Here is a 23,240-nt window from a genome sequence, read left to right as displayed (position 1 = left end):
TTAACAATTCCTTGAATACGATAGCGGTATCGCTGAGAAAAACACTTTATTACGAAGAAAGAATAAGTAAACAATGCACTGTCCATCACCATCCCCACACTACTCCCACTCCTTTGAATTTGCCATTAATACGATTTACATTTCCCTTCTCCTTGTCACGGAATATTAAATTAATTTTTTTCTGCTTTGTGTTTAACCTCTTTTGAGTTTCCTCTCATTTCCTCTTTTTTCTCGGTGTTGAAGCTATAATCAATACTAATTAATATATTGTAACAAATAAGCCCTCGGTCACAAATATTAAGTCAAAATTTTTGACTTAATATTTGTGACCGAGGGGTTATTTGTTACAAAATAATTCTGACACGGTCACTGAACCTTAGCAGCTATGTTCAAAGTTTTACTAATTAATATTTAAGATAATACAGGAAAACCTGTAAAATCTTATTTTTTAGCTGAAGCGACTAAAATGACGATTTGTTTAACCAGTTTCGTCGTATATTTTTTATGGACACACTAAATACGCACTGGCGATTTATACGCTTTTTTTTTTTTAAAAAAAAACTGAAGTATTTATTCATAAGTCTTTCACTGTCCTGTGACGATCCACTTTGTACAGCAGAAGCGATGATGCTTCCGTTGACAATGCAGTACTCACCTGTGTGCTGGTTGCTACAGCTCTCGCACCGCACGCTCCGTTTTGCTCAGAGACCGAAAGAGCAGATTTTACGTACGTACCCTGCTAGCGACATAATTTAATTTTGGCTGAATGATTTATTTTGGAGTTATAACTCAAATTATTCACGTAAAAAAGACGTATGACTAAGAGTGGTATGTAAAAATAAGACGTCGTGGATGAATGACGTTGTGAAATTGGTTGACTATGTCTGGAAATGCAAGGAGGGCCTGGTCTGGTCGGGTTGGAAGGGGGGGGAGGGGAGGGTGGAGGTCTGGACGATGGGACCGAAATACAAGGAGAGCCTGGCCGGGATGAGGAGGGAGGGGTAGAGATCTGGACGAGGGGCACTGTCAAACAGTGAACAATAATACTTGATTATGGATTCAGGACATAAAAGAAAGCACACCATCCTTAACAGCATAAAACTTTGTATGATGTTTCTTCTGAGGCCATGTAAACAAAGTAGTTGGTGATAGTTCAGCCTAGACTCTTATGGACTTTGCTAGAATCATAGAAACCTCTGAAGCTGTACCATACTCTCTTGGTGTACTAGAGAGTACGTGATGGGGCACTGAACGACATAATGAGTAGCTGATTCGGGTAAGGGGTTCCATGAAAAGACGGAAAGCCTAGTGAACAATATTGTAACAGAATATTTAAACCTACTTGTATGTTGCTACGCCACATACACAATTTGTCTGTAACTTTTGATTACAGTCATCAGATAGTACTGAAATTACTGATCAGCACACTTGACCACGATCACGAGTACAATGCTACGACCACAGTGCACAGCTTCTAATCTACGAGGATTGGAACTTAAATAGTGGCAACAATTTATTCACAACCGACAGAAAAGACTTACATGTTTGCACCTCTTACTGTCCTTCGAAGTAGTCACAAGGACTTAAGTTCGGGGAGTATGGTGGATGGTACAGTACTTCCCAGTCCCATCGACCGAACAGAGCAGCCACAGCTTGCGCTGTATGCGCCCGCGCATTGTCATGCAAAATGATGGGTGGGTTGCGCAGAAAGTGTCGCCGCTTCTTTCATAAAGCTGGTCGCAGGCGATGCTCCAAAAACGAACAGTAATACTATGCATTAGATTCCTAAGATGAAGAACCACTTCGTGGCATTCGCTTCAGAACTGTTCCAGAGATTCGACAGGCAGTAGACCGCTCCATTCGCACCATCAACAGAACGGGCTCTGCTAACGGTGTACTAAGGCTTCCACATCGCTGGCAAAGGTTTCAACACAACTCTAATGACTACTTTGAAGGGCAGTAACAGATGCAAACATGTAACTCTTTCGTATCGGTTGCGAATAAATAGTTGTCACTATTTAAGTTCCAACCCTCGTATGTCACACGATGCGTTTTGGCCAAGTTGGTTACGTATGAGATTTGCGGGACTTCTGTTCGCATTTCGCTCGTTGTGCTCATGAGAGACGAAATATACTTATTCGAACTATAAAAAGTAAAGGTCATAGACTTTCTTGACGAACCACGTAGCTATTCTGCAACGGCAGAATCTGCCAACTGTTCTCGTTCCAGTAAGGTGGTAGCATGTCATACGTAGACCAATGACACCATACCAGTGGCAACTTCGGCGCTCCACGTATCATTGATATTCAATGTGACGGCAAATAACAGTGGTGCATGAAGACGAATCAATATGCGGTAATGTAGCAGCTCACTGTCTAAAGAAACCAGCAGGCAACCACGTGGGATCAGTATCTTCATATTTTTCAAAACATTCTGAATGAACTTCCTAATGACTCAACTTCTTTACCGCCTATATTGATATTAAAAAAACAAAGCACCGACAAATCGCATATCTGAAATCGTTCCTTTTCCACCTACACGGAAACTGCGGCATTCTGAAGTTGTCAACATGGCTCTGCAAAATATTGCATCTGCGGCTGCTAAAAGAGAGAAATCAGCTAAGCGTCCTGGTCGTGTCGTGCATGGGGGCTTAATTAAATATGATGAAAATACTTTTTAAATTTTTCGTAGCTTTAAGTCCGATTACGCAAGTCTCGTAAACGGTTGGCCCTGACTAGAAGTATTCCGCAATCTGGCTGCAACAACAATGAAAGAAAATTTTCGTAAACACAGTTAATTAATTAAGTCCCCAGCAACTATAAAACCTACAAAACCCAAGCACAAATGTAACTGTTCTGTGTGTGGGAGTGTGACTCAACGTACACATCTGGCACGGTTCTTTTCCAACAAGACGAGAATTTTTAAATACCAATTATACTGACGTGATAAAAGAAAATTACAAATACTACAATTGCGTAAGGAAACCAGAATTAAACTCTAATACAAGAACACACGCCAGATGCTTTGTTGACTGAACCTGTAATGACGCATTATTTAAAACATGGAATTAATGAAAAAACACACAATATTTTACCTTCATATATATTGACGAAAAGCACTCTGGTCGTTACAGTATTTCCATTAGAATAACATCTGCTATCTCTCCCATCAAATAACTGCATAAAACATGGAACAACACTCTCCACTATCACATCTCACTCCGACTTCACGACAAGCAGTGCCCACTAGCACATCTCGGCACGAACTGACTACTACGAGCTCTCAACAAGCACTCCCTGCTACGAGTTCTCTCCAAGCACTGACTTCTACGAGCTCTACCCACGCACTGACTTCTACGAGCTCCTGCCAAGCACTGTGGAGGCGGCTTAATAATACTCTTTGGCGCAATCTCTGGCGCAGTGGCTCAGTGTAGCCACCTTTCATATGCCCCTCCTCCACAGGCCAGAATTTGATGGTATTTTTGCCAGCATTGGTGGTGAAAATACCACCAAATTCGTCCAGAAAAATACAGACAAAAATAAAAGATAATATTAATACCTAAATATCACATAATTAGTTAAAATTTTGGCTTTGCACTGACCTTTCAATAACGTAATATATGAAATACAGTAAGCGATACAAATTCTTTCATACATGTGACTTTATATAATAGTTTACACAATACACAAAAAATCAGTTTATACAAATGTTCACATAACATGCTTTCCATGATTAGTTCCAGTAGTAGCACCCAGCGATGGTCAACAGGTGCAAATACCAGCAAGTGACATCATTTTAGTAAAAGCAGTTTCATCAGTGGCACCCAGTGAAGTTGAGCAGGTACACACAGCAACAAGTCACATTATTTCAGTAAAAAGCAGTCCATCAGTGGCACCCAGCAATGTTGAACAGGTGCAGACACCAACAAGTGACATCATTTCAATAGAAGCAGTTCCATCAGTGGCACCCAGTAGTGTTGAGCAGGTACACACAGCAACAAGTCACATTATTTCAGTAAAAAGCAGTCCATCAGTGGCACCCAGCAATGTTGAGCAGGTGCAGACACCAACAAGTGACATTATTTCAGTATAAGCAGTTCCATTAGTGGCACCCAGTAATGTTGAACAGGTGCAGACACCAACAAGTGACATCATTTCAGTAGAAGCAGTCCATCAGTTGCACCCAGCAATGTTGAGCAGGTGCAGACACCAACAAGTGACATCATTTCAGCAGAAACAGTCCATCAGTTGCACCCAGCAAAGTTGAGCAGGTGCAGACACCAACAAGTGACTTCATTTCAGTAGAAGCAGTCCATCAGTTGCACCCAGCAATGTTGAGTAGGTGCAGACACCGACAAGTGACATCATTTCAGTAGAAGCAGTCCATCAGTTGCACCCAGCAATGTTGAGTAGGTACAGACAGCAACAAGTGACTTAATTTCAGTAGAAACAGTTCATCAGTTGCACCCAGCAATGTTGAGCAGGTGCAGACACCAACAAGTGACATCATTTCAGTAGAAGCAGTTCCATCTGTGGCACCCAGTAAAGTTGAAGAGGTACACACAGCAACAAGTCACATTAGTTCAGTAGAAGCAGTCCATCAGTGGCACCCAGCAATGTTGAGTAGGTGCAGACACCGGCAAGTGACATCATTTCCATAGAAGTAGCTTCATCTGTGCACCCAGTAATGTTGAGCAGGTGCAGACACCAACAAGTGACTTCATTTCAGCAGAAGCAGTTCCATTAGTGGCACCCAGCAATGTTGAGCAGGTGCAGACACCAACAAGTGACAGCATTTCAGTAGAAACAGCCCATCAGTTGCACCCAGCAATGTTGAGAGCAGGTGCAGACACCGACAAGTGACATCATTTCAGTAGAAGCAGTCCATCAGTTGCACCCAGTAATGTTGAGCAGGTGCAGACACCAACAAGTGACATCATTTCAGTAGAAGCAGTCCGTCAGTTGCACCCAGCAATGTTGAGTAGGTGCAGACAGCAAGAAGTGACTTCATTTCAGTATAAACAGTTCTAACAGTGGCACCCAGCAATGTTGAGTAGGTGCAGACACCGGCAAGTGACTTCATTTCAGTAGAAACAGTCCATCAGTTACACTTAGCAATGATGAGCAGGTCCAGAGAGCAGTCCATGATATTCACTATCACTGATCACACAGTTCAAGCATGAACAATAGTTTGAATACACATACTAATCACACTGTTCATCAGCAGAAATTAAACATGTCCTAGTGGCACCAATCATGTAGATAAAGTACAAGTAACAGTCCATAATATTCATTATCACTGATCACTCAGTTCATCAGCAGAAATTAATCATTCCTAAGTGTCACACATTACGTTGAAAAGTGCAGGTAACAGTTCATAATATTTACCATCACTAATCAGACAGTTCAGGCATGAACAATAGTTTGAATACACATACAAATGCTTTTACACTAAACATATAAATTCTAATAAACACACAAATGATTTCAGATAATTGTCATATTAACTATTACAAATACTCAAATATCAGTAAACCTATAATATTTATGGGTGTCAGTGCAAGCCACTACAAACAAATAAAATAATATTCAGGAGATAGGTGGGTACGATTAGGAAAGGAAAACACACAAAACACACTCACTCATCTTTCATCCACATTAAGTACTGCTGTGTAATTGAATGGTGTTAACTGTGTAAATGTAATTCTGTCAAAATCTGATGTTCATCACGTGTATCAAGTAGTAGTGGCAGCAATGTATAACAGTCAATAATAGTTAAGTCAACGTCATAGTCATCATGTCAAGACCAATGTTTGCCAAGCCAGATCAAATGTACTGTTGTTGAACAACTGTCAGTGAGCCAAGATATGCAAATACTTCCTCTCTTCAAAAAAAAAGTATATACTGCTTAGTGATTTAACAAAGTGTGTGTATAGACTATCTTCCTTCTACTTTAGTGTTCTAGTATGCTATCTTCATCCTCCTTGTTCCATAAGACCAACAAAAAAAGAAAAATATGCTTCTCACTTACTTTACCTCTTATCCACCAAAACTCCAATAATCATCAGCATCACATAATCTCAATACTTCAATAATACCTCTTCAATACGTCGATACATATAAACCTCATCATTAATAGCATTTACCTTACCTCTTGTCCACAAAAACTCCAATAATCATCAACTTCATATAATCTCTATACCTCAATAATACCTCAATAATACCTCTTCAATACGTCGATAAATATGAACCTTATTGCCAATATCATCTCACTTACTTTACCTCTTATCCACCAAAACTCCAATAATCATCAACTTCACACAATCTCAATAATACCTCTTCAATGCGTCAATACATATAAACCTTATTATCAATATCATCTCACTTCCATAACAACTCTTTCCTCTAGTCAGTCTCCTCGAACAAGTACAGATAAAATCCTAATGCAAACCTCATCATCCCATACAATCCGAAGACACATTGTCAACACACAACCTCTGTGTAATCCATCTGAGCCAAATCTTCTACTCATTATGAATTATAAACAAAAGAAATGCATACATGACCTCTAACAGACTTAGTTCGAATAACTCTCAGTAATTAAGTACGATTACGGAATGTGAATGATCACAATATTTCACAGTGTGTACACCATTTCAAGAATTATGGCAGAAGCAAACATGTGGAGTATTTCTTGTGTCAAGTGTCACTTGCTATTTCAATTGCTCCCGAAAAATGCAGTGTAATAACTGTCAATGGTCTAAACCTAGTGTTGGTATGTCATGTCGTTAGCTTCCTTCCTATTAGCATAAATTTATACAGCTTCCATAAAACCTCAGCTCATGTGACTTCAACGAAGTTCTTTGTACCAATGTCGTTCGTCGAATTATAGCAGTTCATTTTCTTATCTTAAAAATATAAGGCACTTAGCGTAAGCAAAACAAGCAATAGCAAGTAAATATACCAGTAGTGAACAGAATGTCAAAAAGTGGATGCAGCACAAATCCTACAACGAGGCTCTGCCAACCGAACAATCTATAATTAATACAATAGTGTGACCTAAACTCTATGTTTGTACACACTATATCAGCATTTCTATACACCAAATTAAAGAGTAGTTGTGACGACAAACAGAAATGTATAAATATGCAATCCATACGCATAGCAGCAAACATATATCTTACGCAATAAACAGGTCATTAGCATCATATCAGCATAAGCAAATAAATGTTCATATGTCATCCTAATAAGTAAACATGAAGGCGCAAGCAGATAAATCACAAAGTATAACTTACATACATACCAGCACAACTAATCAGGTGACAATTATAATTTAAATAAATAAGCACAGCAGGCACATAATTAAAACGTATGACATCAGTGAAAAAGCAGTGCAGCCAAGCGATGCATAAAATACACAAGTTACAACCCAGTTCATTAATAATCATTGTCAAAATCAGTTAACGTACGCAAGCACGTCGCTTCACAAGTAATTTTCATAGAACATGAAATTAGCACAAAGTATGAATCACGTAATCGCGAGCAGCAAATTACGTCTAAAATACGTACCTAAGTGGAAATATGTTACCTGAAAAATGAACTCAATTAATAGTTACCCTTTTTAGTTTATTAGTTTCTTCTTGGAAATTACATTCTTCCTAAAACTTTCTCGATAGCAAGTCGTCTTAACGTCGGAGACACACAGAATTTACCTGAAGTTCTTAAATATTTTATACAACCGTATCCTGAAAAATACTGAATGTTAATAATATAATTCATCAAGTCACTATAGCTTTATACTGAATTTAATCGGAGAAATTAAACTGTGTATTTGTTTACGGCTGTCAGTGCATTCGCACTGAGCGCTCGATCAGCTGTAGGCGCGTGACGTACGAAGCAATTGTTCGCAGTCAACGACTGCCTTGTGCGGCGCACAGACTTGACTGTTGCTTTGAGTATGTGCCGCCGCCAAAACACAGCGCGGTATCCTTGTACCCTCCGCATGTTTACATCTAGCTGTTGGTTTCTCAAAAGTATGTCATTACACAAAAATTTTTACGTTAGATATATGATGTATTCCTTTAGAGCGTCGAGATTTAAGAGTTTCTACTTCGACAGTGTTATCATGAATAATTTTACGAATTCTATGTGGACCGTTATAAAGCAGAAAAAATTTGCGACACAAGCCTTTTCCTTTGTGAGATAAACGATGAGACTTAATTAACACTTTTTGACCAACTGACAAGATTTTTGAACGACCAGGACGCTTAGCTGATTTCTTTCTTCTAGCAGCCGCAGATGCAATATTTTGCAGAGCCAGGTTGACAACTTCAGAATGCCGCAGTTTCCGTGAAGGCGGAAAAGGAACGATTTCAGATATGCGATTTGTCGGTGCTTTATTTTTTAATACCAGTATATGCCGTAAAGAAGTTGAATCATTAGAGAGTTCATTCAGAATGTTTTGAAAAATATGAAGATACTGATCCCACGTTCTGTGATTCTGATGACAATAAAGTCGACACAATTTATTGATTTCCTTCATCCATCTCTCTGAAGCGTTAGATTGGGGGTAAAAAAGTGAAATGAAAATTGCTTTAATTTTACGACGCTGTAGAGTACGAAGCCAAATTTTAGAACGAAACTGTGATCCATTATCTGATATAACCTTATCAACATGACCAACTTCTTTAAGAAAATGTTTGATGAAAGCATTAGATACTGAACGAGCTGTTGCTTTGCGTAACGGTGTAAAACACACATATTTTGATGTCAACTCCACAGCTACGAAAATGTACGCAAAACCATTAGTAGAACGAACCACTGGACCGAACAAATCGACTGCAGCCATCTCCTTTAATTTCGCTGGAATGATAGGAAACAACGGTGCTCTGTGAGAAACTGTTGGCGGCTTAGCCTTTTGACATAATTTGCTTTTGGCCAGGACATTCCGCAATCTGACTGCAACAACAATGGAAGAAAATTTTCGTAAACACAGTTAATTAATTAAGTCCCCAGCAACTATAAAACCTACAAAACCCAAGCACAAATGTAACTGTTCTGTGTGTGGGAGTGTGACTCAACGTACACATCTGGCACGGTTCTTTTCCAACAAGACGAGAATTTTTAAATACCAATTATACTGACGTGATAAAAGAAAATTACAAATACTACAATTGCGTAAGGAAACCAGAATTAAACTCTAATACAAGAACACACGCCAGATGCTTTGTTGACTGAACCTGTAATGACGCATTATTTAAAACATGGAATTAATGAAAAAACACACAATATTTTACCTTCATATATATTGACGAAAAGCACTCTGGTCGTTACAGTATTTCCATTAGAATAACATCTGCTATCTCTCCCATCAAATAACTGCATAAAACATGGAACAACACTCTCCACTATCACATCTCACTCCGACTTCACGACAAGCAGTGCCCACTAGCACATCTCGGCACGAACTGACTACTACGAGCTCTCAACAAGCACTCCCTGCTACGAGTTCTCTCCAAGCACTGACTTCTACGAGCTCTACCCACGCACTGACTTCTACGAGCTCCTGCCAAGCACTGTGGAGGCGGCTTAATAATACTCTTTGGCGCAATCTCTGGCGCAGTGGCTCAGTGTAGCCACCTTTCAACGTATCATTGATATTCAATGTGACGGCAAATAACAGTGGTGCATGAAGACGAATCAATATGCGGTAATGTAGCAGCACACTGTCTAAAGAAACCAGCAGGCAACCAGACTTTTCCTGCATGTCTCCTAGTTAAGAGACCGCTGACGACTATCCAAATTTGAGTTCTGTTAATGCGACGAGGACCTTTCTTCGAAGGGTCGTCAGGCTTTTAGGGATGAAAGTCATTGTATCAGGATAGGAACCCGAAGGCCAGATATATGAGTCTCAGACGACGGTCTTACCGTTATCGTCTGGAAAATATCCTTATAGAATTTACGATCATTTATGCATTCATTCCTTGGGCAGCCGGGCCATTTATTGATGGCGACTTCCTTGGTTGAAGGGTATGGGATGTTTCAGTGAGCTAATGCGTCTTATTGTGTTTAGAAAAATGTGGTGTTAGAAAACGGCTGCCAGGGCCTTACAAGGACTTCAAACCACTTCCACGTGACAAATGTACACGGAGAAAAATTAATCGGTAGTGAGATGAGGCCGAGAGATTCTCTTATCAACATATTCCAAAAATGTACCACAACAGTCTTAGATTTTTGATGGCAAGTTGCATATCCAATCAACATTTGACCCGTCGGAGGTTCGAGTCCTCCCTCGGGCATGGGTGTGTGTGTCGTCCTTAACGTATGTTAGTTTAAGTTATATTAAGTAGCGTGTAAGCTTAGGGACCGATGACCTCAGCAGTTTAGTCCCATAAGACCTTGCCACAAATTTCCAATTTTCCGATCAACATACGCGTCCCCTCGGTCGAATTAGAAAAACAGCACAGGAATTAGTTTAGTAGTTTGTAAATATATATTCTGAGATCATTGGCTGTAATACAAGCCACGATAGACGATAACTGCGTAAGTAGTGAAGTGTGAATGTGTGAAGTCAGATTATTTGGGACTTATCCAGGAGTTCAAGTTGACATTTTCTTACACTTTAGAGGATTCCTAAAGAGGATCTACGTGAGGCTAATTCGAGTTGCATACCATAGCTTTTCGTATTGTTTCTGAAGCGAACACGGTGAAAAATTAAAAAATAGAAATAACGATGGTCATACACCACGGACTCGCATTACATATCCTGAGGACAAATTCGTGTGCAGCCAAACCATAATAAAATTTTAACGATTGGTATGGTAACATTAATGTCATCAGATTTCCAGAGAAATATTAGAAGGCTAGTAAAAGAAACTGGTCCAGACCCACGGTATTTTAAGGAATCGTTACTTTCAAGCCCAACTCTTCGCGAATTCCTGATGTTCTATAGTGAGAGTGCTAGTATTGGAGACATGAGTACTATCGCACTGCGTTCACGGGTGGATGACTCTTCGGGATAGGCTTTGACTATACATGCCTTGACACCTGCTGTTGATCTAGTCAAAGCAGCTGTGGAAGTGAAGTTCAGATCTCCATCCAATCACCCGGTGTTAAATTGTCATACTTTTCCTAAATCGGCGTAGGTGAATTTTTCTTTGAACATGCCAAGAGGAGCTATTCTTGCACCATCCATGCCCATTTGGGAATTATGTGTCTGTAATCTTTTCGTTGACGGCACGTTAAGGATTTATTTGTTCTTTCGTAACTATCAAACAACAAATCGTAGGATTCAAAGCTGTGTGAATTTTAAGGGTCATATGATAGTCCGTTTGCTGGTTTTTTTTCTTATTGTCAACCCTTTTACACACACACACATATATATATCGGCGATCACAGAGCCTGAAGACCCTGCGCCGATCTTACAATGTTCCTCTATAGGATCTAGTGCACTCTGGATTCAGTGCACAAGGATACCCAGCTGCTGAAGGCGCTTCTGCAGTTCATCTTTCCATTGCTTCCATGGTTTCCCAATTGAACGGATACCTACAGGTTTTCACGTAAGCAAAGCCTTGGAACAGAAAGTGATTGGACTTCTGGAAACATGTGCTGATAGGTTTATTCTCCTTGCTTTCATTTTCTGCAAGATACTCGGTTGTTTGAAAAGGTGTCTTTTTTTTACGCCATCTGCTTCAGAGAGCTTCCTAATGATTTTCCTTTCGAAGATCGACATATTCTCTTGGACCTTTTTGGTGGTCCCACATCACAACACTGGTACTAATACCGCATTAAAGGCTTTAAGTTTAGTCTTAACTGATGACGTTAGCTGCTTCAGAGTCAGACACGAGTATTTTTAGACCATTTGACAGTACTTTCACCAATTTCTTGTTTTAAGTTTCTAGCTGGGGTGTTCGGCTTCGCTCAGAGAGTTGATAAGAGATTGTGTCGTAGTTGGAATAAAAGGATAAACTGTAAAGTGTAAGAGGTAAAAAAATATTGAAAACATATTCTAATTATTTACAATACTTGTTTGTAAACAACATTTTTCATTTTGTTATGCGGGGTATATATGTTCTAATTTTTTGAATTTCCTACTCGAGAGCAAGCTGCGAATAGTTGACCGTGAGAGATTTGATTGGAAATGGCAGTCTTTTAAATTGGAATGGCAGTTAAGTAGAGATCAGTGGTACTCTGGCAATAAATAGTGTGTGTCCTTTGTACTTTCAGCCATAAGTTCGGCTTCGATGATGTTCTCGACAGCTGTTTGACGATCATCCTTGGTCCATTACATAGTTCTGATGAGTTAGGTTTTCTGAGCAGTATGATCGGAGATCCTATTTTAAGTCGAAGGGAGTGTAATAGCACTCGTGGTACTTGGAAAGAGTTCAGAAATTCTGTAGGGAAGGTCACACTTTCTTCAACGTTTCCCATCGGATTTATATTTTCTTTTGAATATTAAAGTTGATATCGTCGACAACACTGTTTTTAGTTTCCAAAACTGCCCTTTCAAATAGCCAGTCAAGACTGGTAACGTTGTGAACAATGTCTGGATAAATTTGGTCGATGATTTCTTTTTCATCAGTGGCGATGTTACAGAAATCACTGGTGACTTTAATGAGGTCGGTCGTATGGTCAGTAGGATATGGTTTCTCTGTTTATAGAAGTTGTGGAGCAAAATTCGCTGTTGTTTCGCCTTTCAATAGTTCAACTCTCATAGCGTTTGTTAGTCGCAGTATTTGTATGTGTGGCCAGACTTGATTTTTTTAAAGCATGCATTGATTTCGTTTGCTGATGTTGGCTGATGTTGGGAGTGTTTGTCAAAAATTTCCTAAAAGTATGAGTAGAGCTGCTCTCATCACTTCAGAATTTCCTCGTAAGTCTTGTTATGTTCTGTCCATGGCTTTGAGTGATTTTTTATGTGCCACTGTGCTTTCGCCCCTCCACATTTTAATCGTATTTTAATCAGTTTTACATATTCTACGCCAGTTTCGGAATTTTACAGGGTTTATGGAATTTCAACGCATTTTACACAATTACTCAAGGTCCAAACCACCACTCTTGGCGAACTGACACGTTAACAAAACGTCACATCGCGTCGATCCTGTAGTGTTCTCAATTTCTTCATCATTGCCAAACTACCCCCTCCATTACTTTGCTATGGTCATAGACGTGTGGACATATCGCAAATCTTGATACATTGCCTAGATAACATGACAAAAATACGGTTGCTTAGTGTATGAAGCTTTCATCTGCAGAGAGGAGGTGCAAGACCTACGTCCCTTAACTGAAACAATTTATAAATTAGGTAAGTATTTATTACGATTTGCCATCTCCCCCTATGTGGATGAGAGTTACAAAATATTCTCGCACTCGTAGCATAAAGTTGGAGATTGAAAGATCTTGGGAACACCTTTGATGATTACCGCCGCAACAAACGAATCATATCCACTGGAGCACTCCGCCCTCTATTGCGGAATGAGCTTCGACTTCGGTCTGCAAGGGGAGACTATTGCGAGAGGATGAGTAGAGGTAGTTCTGTGTCAGGAGACGTCCTCCTGTCTGATTCTTCCTAGTTTTCCTCAGAAGGATGGTAGTGGTACACGTAGCGTCTTGACTTGGCTCGTGGTTGGCGTCATCTGTCAATGCCCGCAGAGAAATCGCGACGTAAGCGGCCTTCAGCCCACTCCCATCAAATGACACTGCACACTTCGTTCCAGCCTGCTGCTGCACTGGCTATTCAGTGGTGGCCCCGACTTCGGCTGTACGGCAATGCCCCGGCAGGCAATGACGGCGACGCGCCTATTGAAATTACACACACCAACTTGGGAAGTGCCCTGTTGTCTCACGCTCACCACCATTCTTCATCATCCATCGTACCAAGAGACGGTTGCAGTGTAGTCGTGACATTCGAAGATACTGATCTGCCGTCCATGTAGGCCCTATTCAGTCCTCTGGAATATCAGGAACACTAGTGTCCTGATCCTGGTGGGATAGAAACACCTATATGTCCTATCATCAGCGACAGAGGTAGACTTTGATGTTGAACACTGCAAATGGTGCCGGCCTCGGTGGCAGAGCGGTTCTAGTCGCTTCAGTCTGAAACCGCACACCTGCTACGGTCGCAGGTTCGAATCCTGCCTCGGACATGGTTGTGTGTGATGTCCTAAGGTCAGTTAACTTTAAGGAGTTTCTAAGTCTAGGGGACTGATAACCTCAGATGTTAAGTCCCATAGTGCTTGGAGTCATTTTTGAACTGCAAATGGTGATTATGACGAGGTAGGTATCTCTTTCAGTAGCAGCTGTTGTTGTCCGTAGCGTGCAGGAAATCCACAACAGACTTTAGCCAGACGTCACTTCCCTGCAATCAGAGAATCTAATGCGAACGTCATGTATGCCATCGATCAGTCTTACCGACTACCTTACAAGCTAAACGGTTGAGGTATTTATGGAGCGAAGTAGTGGCTAATGGTTACCCTATATCTTTCGTCATGACCACGTATGAGTTGCTATTACGAAGGAAGTAATCAATGGCTCCCACTCATATGTGCTTGCTTAAGGAGTTTGTTATAGCACAGAACTGGTTGGTAAGAGCTCTTGTTACCGCTGCATTCGCCGTAGCCTTTCTTTCGTCACGTAACGTAGGTGACACGATCCTCTCTGATCTTTCTGACCCACAAAATTCTACTGTAGTCTGCTGCCTGGCTCTGCCAGAAACGTCGAGTTTGTGTTTTGCCCTGATCCAGTTTCAGTGCCTGCCCTATATAATGTTGTCATGCAACAGGTGTCCAGATTTAACCATTAGTACTGTGTCATACACGATCTCTCTAGATGCATGCATGCTGAGGCGGTTAGCGCTCCTTATTGGTGTGTAGTAGATATGAGCCTCATACATTTGACATTGTTGTGGTGATATAACAGACGATATAAGACGGAAAAGAAACGTATCGTTTATGTATAATGGAGCTCCAGACTGAAGGAGTTCGTAACATTTTACGTAAATCACTTGTGCAATCAATTCAGCAGTATCTTTATAGTGTTTGTATTCCACACCAAGAAGGCACTACGAAAAGAGATATGATCATAGAATGTAAACGTAGAACATAAACATAGAACATAAGGCAACACGGTTCGGCACTTAAGCAATCTAAAGTAGTGTGATTTCCGATATATTAGTCACATGGAATGAAACACTGTCAATACTCCAGTGCAGCAAATTCATTTTCAACATCTGACATACGTTCCCCCTGAAAGCTTTCTATTCCACCTATTATGGTAAGGAACTTTAAGACGATAAAATTTCTACCTTCTACACTAAAAGAAAAAAAACCTTGTTTTTATATACGCTCTGTACAGTTTTCTAGATGTGTACAGCGCTCACTGCTCACATCCACTTACAGTATGGAAATTATGCTGTGGTCGCATCAGTCCTATAAAACGGTCGTCAGCAGTGGATAATATATGAAACAAAGACATCTTATAACGAAATAGATAAACGCATAGCAATGGTGTCCAACATATGAAATTACAGACCACGGTGCACTAAGAGAACAGAACACAGTTTTTTCCACACACGTCATCTCTCTCTAGAATGCATCAGTCGTCTACCATTAAATCATGCCTCATCACAACTTCTCAAACTGATTGCTCCATCTACTTTCTATCGTCCTTTAACGCAGATACGCATCAGTTTAAAGGCAGAGGGTTCTCTTTTCCAGGAAAGCATCAAAGACAGCAGTCAACTTGTATGTATGCCTATTGCCTAAATATACATACAGCAGAATGTTGTTAAAACCATGCAGCAACTGTTCCGCAAAGTACTTGTTAGCTGACAATGGTTGTGATTGATAGAGAGTACAGAGGAGCACATCGCAAATACTGTCTGTTAGAGCTTAAAACACTGAAACAGTCTTGCACAGGATCAAACAAGTGAGCCATTCTGTAGTTGTGTACTGCGGTCACCAAGTTGATAATACAACGCTCTTTAGCTAAGAGCATTTTATAAAACTTTTAATTTGGTTGCCGATAACTTTGGGTTCACAACTGGGCTTGTGATCCGACTTATATAAACTTATTACTCTTCATTTGGTGGTCATCCGTGTTAAACAATCCATTTCGGCCATCTTATCAGTGTCGACGAAAAATGACTGTTTCTTTGGTTCCTGATGCTTCCTTATCAACATTTTGTCATATTCCTCTTGCAGTTACATACTCGTTCCTATGCACAAGAACTTTCCTGCCCCAAGCAGACATAAGTACTCCATTATATTCCCTCAATTTCCCCGCATTTCGGATTACTTTCCCTCAAATTATTCGTATTTTCCGTCAAGTTTCGTAGTTTGTACCGATTTTATGGCACTTCTGCTCATGTGATCATGACGTTTCTTTTCGCCACATATAGTGAAATTGCTTGTAAATGTAATACAGTTGTCAATACTCAGCGCAACTACGCTGTTTTTCTCTGTGTGTATCTGCCTGCGCTGTAACAGCATTTAATTCCACGCGACTAATGCGACGGAAATCACACTGCTTTAACATTATAGCACGTTTAAATGCCGAATCATTTAGCCATTTCTATGATCATTTCTCTCTTCCCAGTGCCTTCTTTGTATGGAATCCAAACACTACAGCAAAACTACAAAATTGATAGCACAAGTAATTTACGTAAACTGTTTCAAATTCCTTTCCTCTGGTTCTGCATCATGCACAAACCAAATATTTCTTTTTCTTCTTAATCGTCTGTCATATCACCACGACACTTTCATATGTATCAGGCTCGTATCTAATATACACCAAGAAGGAGTGCTGCCCTCCTCAGCACGCATGCATCTAGAGAGGCCTTGTATGACTGCACTAGTGGTGAAATCGGAAAGGTCGAAGGGGCAGCTCGTTCGGAAACAGAGGGCGGAGTGCTGAGTGGATATGATTCGTTTCCTGGGGTGATAATCATCAAAGGTGTTGGTGACATCTTTCATTCTCCGACTATCCTACGAATACGAGAATATTTTGTAACTTCCATCAACATAGAGGGCAATGGCAAATTGTAATAAATTCTTGCCTAATTTAAAAATTGTTTCGGTTAAGGAACATAGTTCTTGAACCTCCTCTGCAGATGGATGCTACATACAGTAAAAATCAGTATTTATGTCGTATGATCTAGGCAATGTATCAAGATTTGCGATATGTCCACACGTATATGACCATCGCAAAGTAATGGAGGGGGTGGTTTGACAATGATACAGAAATTGAGAATCGTGTTCCAATGTCATTGGCTCATAGCATCACGGGATCGACGCAGAAGCTACAGAAACCCGGTAAAATTCCGAAATTGACCGAGAATATATAAAACTGACTGTATAAGAATCATTTCATTCTTCAACCACTCGGATTGACAACTGTTGCTGTATAGTATCTGTGCTTTACAGGTTTAAGTCGTGCACAGTACCCCATTGTTCTACAGATCGTTATGCATTGTATGTCATAAAAATTCAAGATGCACTGTCCAAAGATTTCGAGGTCAGCATGACTACCGCCTAACTCACCGAAACAGCGATTATACACCTGGGTGCAAATGTGCACCACCAATATGAGGAATCAAAGCTCTCAGTCTCTCTGTGTACACAGCTGTAGCCATATACTGTTTCTACATGTTAGAACAGAAAACCATGTATAAAACTGCTTATGAAATAACAGCACAAGAACCTTCCCCTTGTGATTAATAGTCTGTGGGAGAAGTTCATCGTCCAGTACAGGTGTCAAAATCTTACACATGTCCGTGGAAGCGACTTCGATCACTGTCCCCTGTTCCAGTGGAGAAATACGTGTATATTTAACGGGATCAGCACATATGCTTGATGTCAATAGGCAAACAGTTTTTATTTCGGATACAACGGAAGAGAGATACGCATTAAAATCTTATAAAGTTCTCTGCTACGTGGCGTTAGAGAAATTTTTATAGTTTGTAGTATTATTCCATTGGATGTTACAAAAATAACAAGAGAGAGAGAAAGAGAGAGAGAGAGAGAGAGAGAGAGAGAGAGAGAGAGAGAGACAGAGAGAGAGACCCTGTGCTGCAAATGGAGACTTGGACGCCATTAGACTGTCGTATTTATAGTGTGGTAATCATAGGAATATGACAAAGGAAAGTAGGTCATTTGATGGGAGATGTTTACAGGCAGTCATCTGATGTTGATGAATTGTAGGTGCTATGAATTTCTTAGTTCAACCCACCTATATCCTGCATGGTTGTGAATTTCCTCCCATATATTAACGTGTTAATTTGCACTTTGTGATAGCTTTATACCTAGTCAGTGATGGGTGGAGGACCAGAGAGCCTTCTAAGTAAAGAAACAGGGCTGCTGGAATGTGATGGGATTTCAAGATAATTATCAGCGGTCTGTAACGTGGCGAGGGACATTTCTTACTCGTCGAAATCAGGCGGACTCAAATGCTATACATCGAAGACTGGAGGATACGTGAGAATACTGCAGGTGATACTCTAACGAAAGGGGAGTGGAAAGATGAGCTCTATACAGTTTATTCTAAGTGTTGTAGACAAATAAATTACAAACTTACACATACATTTCGCAAAGTGACTGAAGTGAAAAATTTAGAGGCTAATACGAAGTACAGAGAGACAATCGGCAGCGAAAGTTGTGTCTTTTGTTTTCTCGATAAATAAGAGGCAACATTCTTCCGTGAGTTTTTGTTGCTATAAATGGATGGATTGAAATCTTAATAGGTAGACAAAATATACATTTACATCTGTATTCGAATCTCGTATGCCATTGTATGGTGCTTGGCGAACGGTACCGTGTACCACTACTAGGCATTCCCTTTCCTATTCCACTCGCAAACAGATTGAGGGAAAAATGACTGTCTCTGTGTGTCCACCCAGATAGCTGAGTGGTCAGCGTGACGGGTTGCCGTCCTACGGGCCCGGGTTCGATTCCCGGCTGGGTCGGGGACTTTCTCCGCTCAATCATAATTTCATCCCCATCCGGCGCGCAGGTCGCCCAATGTGGCGTCGAATGTAATAAGTCCTGCACCAAGGCGGCCGAACCTGTCCCGCAAGGGGGCCTCCCGGCCAATGACGCCAAACGTTCATTTCCATTTCCATACTGCCTCTATGTCTCCTTATGAGCGCTGATTTCTCGTATCTTATCTTTGCGTCCATAAGCGAAATGTATGTTGGCGGCAGTAGAATCCTTCTGCAATCAGCTCCAAATGTTTCTCAATGGCGTAGCTTGAAAAGAACATAGTATTCCCTCGAGGTTTCTCAGTTCGTTTCTCGAAGCATCCATCCACTAATTTGGTGGGAGACAATAGTAACGATTCCATAGGGCTCTATTCTGAGGGAAACCTAGGTCTGCAGAGTGGTACACGTCTGGGATTTAGCTGTCAGTTGACAGCTATTTTGCTATTGGTCACTGGGTGACCCTTTCTGGGGTATTTCTAAAAAAACATCTCAGAGCGTTTAGTTTGCAGGCGGGATGAGGGGAAGCATACTGTTGAAAGTCAAGGTATTTATCATTCTGAGGAGGATAGGACAATTTTTGTGGGTATGGAATCATTAAAAGCTTTCTGGCACAGCGAGTAGTGGGTTGTCGGCCAGTTGCAGTACAAATCTGACGCATGGATGGAGGTTTGCGACGTGATGGAGGCAGAGGCCACTTTTCACATGCGACATGATGGCGGGTTGGAGATGGTGCAGAGGGATTGCGGGGTTGGAGGGAATGTCTTACTGCCTCCACACCTGACAGGTTTCAGCAGGTTTATTTTGGGACCAGCATGCCAGAATTACAAGTAACTTACTTCCACCAGCATGGAAAGGTGCCTTGAGACAATACACAATTAGCGCTGGATGGCTTAAACTGTATGACGATCGTGACCACCCATTTTGGTGTCGGAGGGAGAGACTACCTAGCCTGCGGGAAGCCTCCACAGATGTCACGGAGGCGTCTATAGCTATCACCTGGTGAGTGCAATCCAACTACAGGAAAAAGAAATTATTCACATCTAAAGGGACCTTCACGATTAATATAATTAATTAACCTATCAATTTGATGTCAATGACGTGTCTCCAGGTAGGTGGAAATGAGGGCAAGAGTACCACAGATATCGTTTGACAGTTGGAGTGGTAGTAAGGCATTTTTCCAGTGGGGAGAGAGCTTTTGACAAAATCTCAGTCTCCAACCTACATAGGGAAATTTGATCATCGTAATAAAATCAGCTATATTACCAAATTTATAAAGTGGTATGTAGTATAAAGCTAATATTTACAACTCCTCTGTGTCGCTACCTTGAGAGACTTCGCAGGTGATGAGGCATTTGGTTACTTCAAGAGATTTCGAAAATGAGGCATCTTGTGACAGAGGCAGAGCATGTTCCGTAATGAGGTGAAAACGAGTTTAACATTCTAGTCCTGAGTTGCAGGACGTGACACATATTAAGCTGATTAGAACAGATTTTTTCTGCCTGATGAGAGAGTACTTAGAGGAAATAAGCCTATGTTCTAGTGTTCTACAGGATTTTTACAACAATTAAGGACACTTTAGTGATCTGAAAATGAGTGTATGGTCCGATTTCTTCTGTCTTCGAAAATAGCTTGTATAACAGGGAGGAATCTACATTTCGAGTGAGAAATTCGAGGTGTTATGACTAAACATTCCTATTTGATAGAGTGTATTTTTCAAACTGAATGTCAGGGGTGCAGTTAGTTCATTTCGCTCCTGCTTGCCTCAAATTGCGCCACAGCCAACGGTAGGAGTGGTCTCGAGGGTTCAGTGACCGGAAGCTGTGGTTTAAGCCAGTAGTGAGTGGCACTTACAAAGAAAAATTCTGGCTGGAAGGCTTTTCAGGTACACAATACACTCGCTAGATGATACTGGACTAGACGGATGGTGACGGGTCAGTTCCTTCGTCTTTAGATGCCGAATTCAAGCAAGATAATGACCACAAAATATCGTACAATGTATCTGCCATGTTTCTGTTGACTAGCATATGGCTTCCCTCTTGTGAATAGGCGTAAGTGTGTTTTATTCCCAATGCTGTTGCTACCGGAGTCCTCTATATAGGGGCAGGCATTTATAGTTGCACAGCTACTGTGCCTTACTTTTCTAATATTATTGCTAATCCTTATGTTCCTCCCAACAGCTATTCCCCAGAATTTCAGAGATAGTTTGCTGTCCCATTATTATTAACTATTCTTCTCATACTGGGTCATTGGTCAGACTGGCTGGAACAACCCTCTAGTGCCAGACTAACAGCGCAATTATTGTGTCTACATCCAGCAGTTATTGATGAAACTGGGTAGAGTTACTGTCCAGTGCTTGATCAATGGCAAAGCTCATGCTTCATAGCCAGAGAGAAAAAAATGGATTGTACCACCAATTTTTAAATTTCCCTCCAATGGGAGGAGCGAAGTTAGACTGTAACGGTTTTCTGGTTTGGTCGTCTTTGACTGTGATGTTTTAGAGTGTGTCAGTATTCCAACTACAATAAAATAATGAGAGTAGCCTACATCGTAATACACCAGCGATATTCACATGTTGTTGTTGTTGTGGTCTTCAGTCCTGAGACTGGTTTGATGCAGCTCTCCATGCTACTCTATCCTGTGCAAGCTTCTTCATCTCCCAGTACCTACTGCAACATACATCCTTCTGAATCTGCTTAGTGTATTCATCCCTTGGTCTCTCTCTACGATTTTTACCCTCCACGCTGCCCTCCAACACTAAATTGATGATCCCTTGATGCTACAGAACATGTCCTACCAACCGATCCCTTCTTCTAGTCAAGTTGTGCCACAAACTTCTCTCCTCCCCAGTCCTATTCAATGCCTCCTCATTAGTTATGTGATCTACCCACCTAATCATCAGCATTCTTCTGTACCACCACATTTCGAAAGCTTCTATTCTTTTCTTGTCCAAAATATTTATCGTCCGTGTTTCACTTCCATACACGGCTACACTCCATACAAATACTTTCAGAAAAGACTTCCTGACATTTAAGTGTATACTCAATGTTAACAAATTTTTCTTCTTCAGAAACGCTTTCCTTGCCTTTGCCAGTCTACGTTTTATATCGTCTCTACTTTGACAATCATCAGTTCGTTTGCTCCCGAAATAGCAAAACTCCTTTACTACTTTAAGTGTCTCATTTCCTAATCCAATTCCCTCAGCATCGCCCAATTTAATTCGACTGCATTCCATGATCCTCGTTTTGCTTTTGTTGATGTTCATCTTATACCCTCCTTTCAAGAAACTGTTCATTCCGTTCAACTGCTCTTTCAAGTCCTTTGCTGCCTCTGACAGAATTACAATGTCATCGGCGAACCTCAAAGTTTTTATTTCTTATCGATGGATTTTAATACCTACTCCGAACTTTTCTTTTGTTTCCTTTATTGCTTGCTCAATACACAGATTGAATAGCATCGGGGAGAGGCTACAACCCTGTCTCACTCCCTTCCCAACCACTGCTTCCCTTTCATGTCCCTCGACTCTTATAATTGCCATCTGGTTCTGTACAAATTGTAAATAGCCTTTCGCTCCCTGTATTTTACCCCTGCCCCCTTCAGAATTTGAAAGAGAGTATTCCAGTCAACATTGTCAAAAGTTTTCTCGAAGTCTGCAAATGCTAGAAACGTAGGTTTGCCTTTCCTTAATCTTTCTTCTAAGATAAGTCGTAGGGTCAGTATTGCCTCACGTGTTCCAACATTTCTACGAAATCCAAACTGATCATCCCCGAGATCGGCTTCTACCAGTTTTTCCATTCGCCTTAGTATTTTGCAGCTGTGACTTACTAAACTGATAGTTCGGTAAATTTCTCATCTGTCAACACCTGCTTTCTTTGGGATTGGAATAATTATATCCTTCTTGAAGTCTGACTTTCTAAAAATAAAGAATGTATTACGTCGTCTGCAATACAGTGTAATTAGCATTTGAATTTACCGCTCAGAGGGGTTTAGTTATCCATGTAGGACCCGTGTGCCAGTTGGGAAAACCTATGACATCATCAGGGAGGGTAATTAATTAATCAATTTAAATTGATGTGCATAATTAATTCGATATCAGTTTGGTATATTAAGTGTGCCAGGAACAGCATTATCCCACAACTACCATATACATTCTCGTCTTCATCCTCAATGGGTCTTTTCTTTGCTTGTCCTCTTCGGTTAAATTGATTTTCAGACTAGGTAACAACGTCAGCTGTATCGATTACTCTGTTGTCTATTTCCTTACCGTCAAT

General features: G+C 40.7%; 1 protein-coding gene across 1 annotated transcript in view; it reads left to right on the top strand.

Moving 5' to 3' along the window:
• LOC124788709 (cytochrome P450 4C1-like) overlaps positions 1–23,240 on the top strand; it is an 84,780-nt gene that overhangs the window by 58,001 nt on the left and 3,539 nt on the right. The window lies entirely within an intron of this gene.

The sequence above is a fragment of the Schistocerca piceifrons genome, chromosome 3 (assembly GCF_021461385.2).
Source record: "Schistocerca piceifrons isolate TAMUIC-IGC-003096 chromosome 3, iqSchPice1.1, whole genome shotgun sequence".
Classification (NCBI taxonomy): domain Eukaryota; kingdom Metazoa; phylum Arthropoda; class Insecta; order Orthoptera; family Acrididae; genus Schistocerca; species Schistocerca piceifrons.
This window is presented reverse-complemented; position numbering and strand designations above follow the sequence as displayed.